Here is a 6,452-nt window from a genome sequence, read left to right on the forward strand (position 1 = left end):
TTCTGCATGACTGCCAAAAATGGAAATAGGTCAAATGTCTATTAAAAGAAAATTGGATAAACAAAGTGTGGGATGTTAATAAAACAGAATACTATTCAACAATAAAAAGAAACAAGCTACGGATACAGGCAACATTTAGACCAATCTCAATGATATTATATTGAATAAAGAAGCCAGTCACAGGGGAGTATATTCTATATGATTCTAGTATTTCAATTCTCAGGTGAGGTTAAGCTAATCTGTGTGTGCGTGTATGTGCGTGCATGTGCCAAGTCACTTCAGTAGTGTCTGACTCTTTGCGACCTGTGGACTATAGCCTGCCAGGCTCCTCTGTCCATGGGATTCTCCAGGCAAGAGAACTGGAGTGGGTTGCCATGCCCTCCTCCAGGGGATCTTCCTGACCCAGGGATCGAACCCATGTCTCTTATATCTCCTGCATTGGCCAGAGGATTCTTTACCACTAGCACCCCCTAAGAAGAATGGCTTCCTCTGGAGGGGGTTAGTAGTGACTGAGAAGGCACATGGGGTGACAGAAATGTTCTGTGTCTAGATTGGGGTGGTTTGTTAAAATTTTACATTTGATACACGTGAACTCCAGTTTTATCTCAGGGCAAGTATAGCTGAAATAAGAGTAACTGAATGTAAAAAAGAGAGGGAGAATATCAAAAAGTCAATCGCTCTGAAGCTGAGTGATGGATACAGTGTTCATTATGCTTTCCTGTTAACTGTGTATTTAAAATTTTCCAAAGAAGTTGTGCTGTGAAACTCTAGTTCATGATGTGAGGAAACAGAAGCTATAGTTTGATGAATGGGAGAACAAAATATTATGACACATGCTTCTCCTGTTGGCAAATATTTTGCTGAGAGATTATAAAAGAGTGAGACTGTATACCAAAAATGTTAATAACTGTGAACAAGGGTTAGAAGTCAGGTAGATCTTGTTTTTCTTTTTTCTTTTCCTAGTTGTTTCTTATTTTTTAATTGGACACATATTAGTCTTTTAATTAGAAAAGTATACTATAAATATTACCATCTTAAAAATATTAGGATTTCCCTGGTGGTCCAGTGGTTAAGAATCCACCTGCCAATGCAGGGGACACAGGTTTAATCCCTGGTCCAGGGAGACTCCACATTCCGTGGGGTAACTAAGCCCGTGCACTGCAACTGCTGAGCCCACACTCTAGAGCCAGCGAGACACAGCTACTGAGCCCTCATGCCCTGGAGACCACACTCTGCAACAAGAGAAGCCGCACAGTGAGGAACCTGCGCACCATGACCACGAAGGCCCACGCGCGGCAGCAAAGACTCAGCTCGGCCAAAAACAAATGAATACATGTTTTTAAAAGTTTTTCAGTTCAGTTCAGTCACTCAGTCGTGTCCAACTCTTTGCGACCCCATGAATCGCAGCACGCCAGGCCTCCCTGTCCATCACCAACTCCCAGAGTCTACTCAAACTCATGTTCATCGAGTCGGTGATGCCATCCAGCCATCTCATCCTCAGTCGTCCCCTTCTCCTCCTGCCCCCAATCCCTCCCAGCATCAGAGTCTTTTCCAATGAGTCAACTCTTCGCATCAGGGGCCAAAGTACTGGAGTTTCAACTTTAGCACCAGTCCTTCCAATGAACACCCAGGACTGATCTACTTTAGAATGGACTGGTTGGATCTCCTTGCAGTCCAAGGGACTCTCAAGAGTCTTCTCCAACACCACACTTCAAAAGCATTAATTCTTTGGCGCTCAGCTTTCTTCACAGTCCAACTCTCACATCCATACATGATCACTGGAAAAATCATAGCCTTGACTAGGCAGACCTTTGTTAGCAAAGTAATGTCTCTGCTTTTGAATATGCTGTCTAGGTTGGTCATAACTTTCCTTCCAAGGAGTAAGCATCTTTTAATTTCATGGCTGCAGTCATCATCTGCAGTGATTTTGGAGCCCACAAAAATAAAGTCTGACACTGTTTCCACTGTTTCCCATCTATTTCCCATGAAGTGATGGGACCAGATGCCATGATCTTCGTTTTCTGAATGTTGAGCTTTAAGCCAACTTTTTCACTCTCCTCTTTCACTTTCATCAAGAGGCTTTTTAGTTTCTCTTCACTTTCTGCCATAAAGATGGTGTCATCTGCATGTTTGAGGTTATTGATATTTCTCCTGGCAATCTTGATTCCAGCTTGTGTTTCTTCCAGTCCAGCATTTCTCATGATGTACTCTACATATAAGTTAAATAAGCAGGGTGACAATATACAGCCTTGATGTACTCCTTTCCCTGTTTGGAAAAGGAGTTGTCTGTTGTTCCATGTCCAGTTCTAACTGTTGCTTCCTGACCTGCATATAGGTTTCTCAAGAGGCAGGTCAGGTAGTCTGGTATTCCCACCTCTCGAAGAATTTTCCACAGTTTATTGTGATCTGCACAGTCAAAGGCTTTGACATAGCCAGAAGAGCAGAAATAGATGTTTTTCTGGAACTCTCTTGCTTAGTCCATGGAATTCTCCAGTCCAGAATACTGGAGTGGGTAACTGTTCCCTTCTCCAGGAGATCTTCCCAACCCAGGGATCGAACCCAGGTCTCCCACATTGCAGGTTGATTCTTTACCAACTGAGCCACAAGGGAAGCCCTAAAAGTTTTTAAACAATAACAAATAACACCCCCCTCCCCAAATGACTCTCAGTCCTAATTACTCTGAATCAATAACAACAAGGGTAATGTATTCCGGATGCTTGCAAAAATCCTGTCTCATGAGCTAAGAGGCTTCTTGGTATTGTAATACTTCCTTCATCTGAGAGAAAGAGGAACACGATCAAAAGTAAAACTTATTTTTGTTCCTAAGAGAAATTTTATATAAAAACAAGAGTATGTAATTAAAGCATGAGCTATTCTACAGAGCATTCCTAGATCATGACCAATTTTTCTGTACTTGCTACATTATAATAATTTTATTAGTGTGTAAAGACCCCAAATGAGTTAAAAGAGAAACCCTGATCAGATAGTATCCAGGGAGCTTAACTTTGAACATTCTTAAAAGGATCCTTGCTCTTTGGATTACTGAAATAATTTTTTAAAGATAACAAAACCTCAGTCCAACAAAGAGATTAAAAGAAGGCCTGGAAGGGAGAAGGAACTTCCCCCAATCTATAGCAAAGAATTCCTCTCAAATATAGATCATGACCACCAGTGAGACAGGTCACATCCCAGGATTATTCAGAGGCTGACTCCCAGCAAGGAAGGGCTGATGGTTGAAGAACCAGGCAGATCTTAGAGCACAGGAGAAGAGGCGCTGGACAACATCAGAAATCACCAGCAGAGTCTACCCCCTCAGGTGGACAGACACAACTGGTTCCGTTTTCTACAGGACTGTTTGAGCAAATAGTTGGCCCAAGAAATTCATATGCAATAGCAGGACTGAACCACTGAAGTAAGGAGGAATCCAGGCAAACAGTACATGCACATCTAGGTCCAACTTACCTCCAAGGAGTAAAAATTGCTTCTTAGAAGCGAAAAAAAAAAGAAAGAAAGAAAGAAAAAATATCAGGCCTTTCTTTAAAATAGACCTCATTTTTAGTGCAGTTCTCAGTTCATAGCAAAATTGAGAAGATACAGAGATTTCCCAACTACCCTCTGCCCTCACATATATATTAATACAACCTCCCCCACTATCAACATCCCTCACCGGGGTAGCACATTTGTTACAACTGATGAACTTACATTAACAACCATCACCCACACTCCATAGTTCAGCTTACGGTTCAGTCTTGGTGTTGTATCTTCTATGGGTTTTGGCAAATATGTGTGTAATGGCATATGTCAACCATTATAGTGTCATATAAAATAATTTCATTGTCATAAAAATCCCCTATACTCCACTGATTTATTCCTCACTCCTCTCAAACTCCTGGCAAACACTGATCTTTTTGTTGTCTCCAAAGTTTTGCCTTTTCCAGAATACAATATAGTTGGAATCATATAGTATGTAGCCTGTTCAGATTAACTACTTTCACTAAGTAATATGCATTTAAGTTTCCTTCATATCTTTTTATTGCTTGACAGCTCACTTCTTTTCAGCACTGAATGAAAATTCCATTGTCTGGATGTACCAGTTTATTTATCCATTCACCTGCTGAAGGATATCTTGGTTGCTTCCAAGCTTTGACATTTATAAACAAAGCTGCTATAAGCTTTTGTGTACAGGTGTTTGTGTAGACACAAGTTTTCAACTCCTCTGGGTAAATACCAAGGAATGTGATTGCTGGGTCATATGGTAAGGGAAGGTTTAGTTTTGTAAGAGACCACCAAACTGTCTTCCAAAGTGGCTGCACCATTTTGCATTCCCACTAGCAATAAACGAGAGTTCCTGTTGCTCTAACATCCTCACTAGCCTTTGGTGGTGTTAGCGAATTTCGGCCATTCTAATAGGTGTATATTTCATTGTTTGAATTTGCAGTTCCCTGATGACCTTTGATGCCCTTGTTTATGCATAGGGCACAGATATACATAAACTCATGCAGTATATCTGTAGTATTACAATTTCAAGGGAGAGGACAACTAGGTTGAAATCCTCCTCCTTAAAGGGGAAACAGTCTAATAAAGAATCAGAGAAGCACTGTCTGGGTAGTCAGAGAGGCAGCATGAGGAGAGAGACACAGGATAGATGAGAAGCATTGCACATGTTGAAGAACTGGAAACTGGCCTCACAGGGAATCTGAGCTATGAGACAAGCCAGGGGAATAAAACTGAGTATGGAGAGCAGAGCGTCAGTTAATTTTTGCACCCTGTTTGTGTTAGGCAAGGTTCTCCAGAGAAACAAAACCAATAGCACATATTGCAGAGAAAGAAGGAGGGAGGGAAGTGGGGAGTGAGAGAGAATATTTAACAGTTTGTGCCTCAGTTTCTTCGGCTGTAAAATGGAAATAATAATAGCATCTACCTCAGAGGATTGTGGTGAAGAGGAAATAAGTAATAGGAAGTACTTACAACAGTGCCCAGTACATAGTATATGCCAATAAATGCTTTGAAAACATATGAAGCCAGCCTGAATGTGGAAGCCAAAAGCTAATTGAGTTCACATAATACATGTTAACAGTTGCTATTACGTTTTTTTTCTTGCTTTTTCGAATTTTTATTTGTTTTTGGTTGCATTGGGTCTTCATTGCTGTGCACGTGTTCTCTAGACACCATGAGCCGGGGCTACTCTCTCTAGTTGAGGTGTTCCGGCCTCTCACTGTGGTGGCCTCTCTTATTGCGGAGCACAGGCTCTGGGGCATGCAGGCTTCAGCAGTTGCAGAACGTGGGCTCAGTAGTTGCAGCTCATGGACTCTATAGCATGGACTCAGTAGTTGTAGCTCACGGGCTTAGTTGCTCTGCAGCTTGGGGAATCTTCCCAGACCAGGGATCGAAACTGTCTCCTGCATTGACAGGTGGATTCTTTACTGCTGAGCCTCCAAGAAAGCTGCGCCACTTGCTTTTAATTTTTCAAATGCTATCTTTGCCATTCTCAGTTCTGTGCCTGTCACTGAGTCAGACATTAGAAAAGGTAAATCCCAGCAGGGTGGCCACTGGGGGCCCTACCCTGGTCTGCTCTGCAGAACTAACCTGGAGGGCTTTAGCATTCAGGCAGAGGAACCAGAGATCAAATTGCCAACATCCGCTGAATCATGGAAAAAGCAACAGAGTTCCAGAAAAACATCTATTTCTGCTTTACTGACTATGCCAAAGCTTTTGACTGTGTGGATCACAATAAACTGTGGGAAATTCCTCAAGAGATGGGAATACAAGACCACCTGACCTGCCTCTTGAGAAACCTATGTGCAGGTCAGGAAGCAACAGTTAGAACTGGACATGGAACAACAGACTGGCTCCAAATAGGAAAAGGAGTAGGTCAAGGCTGTATATTGTCACCCTGCTTATTTATGTTCTATGCAGAGTACATCATGAGAAACGCTGGGCTGGAGGAAGCACAAGCTGGAATCAAGATTGCCAGGAGAAATATCAATCACCTCAAACATGCAGATGACACCACCCTTATGGCAGAAAGTGAAGAGAACTAAAAAGCCTCTTGATGAAAGTGAAAGAGGAGAGTGAAAAAGTTGGCTTAACGCTCAACGTTCAGAAAATGAAGATCATGGCATCCAGTCCCATCACTTCATGGGAAATAGATGGGAAACAGTGGAAATAGTATCAGACTTTATTTTTGTGGGCTCCAAAATCACTGCAGATGGTGACTGCAGCCATGAAATTAAAAGATGCTTACTCCTTGGAAGGAAAGTTATGACTAACCTATACAGCATATTCAAAAGCAGAGACATTACTTTGCTAACAAAGGTCCGTCTAGTCAAGGCTATGGCTTTTCCAGTGGTCATGTATGGATGTGAGAGTTGGACTGTGAAGAAAGCTGAGCACCAAAGAATTAATGCTTTTGAACTGTGGTGTTGGAGAAGACTCTTGAGAGTCCCTTGGAC

The sequence above is a fragment of the Capra hircus genome, chromosome 4, assembly GCF_001704415.2.
Source record: "Capra hircus breed San Clemente chromosome 4, ASM170441v1, whole genome shotgun sequence".
NCBI classification, from domain to species: domain Eukaryota; kingdom Metazoa; phylum Chordata; class Mammalia; order Artiodactyla; family Bovidae; genus Capra; species Capra hircus.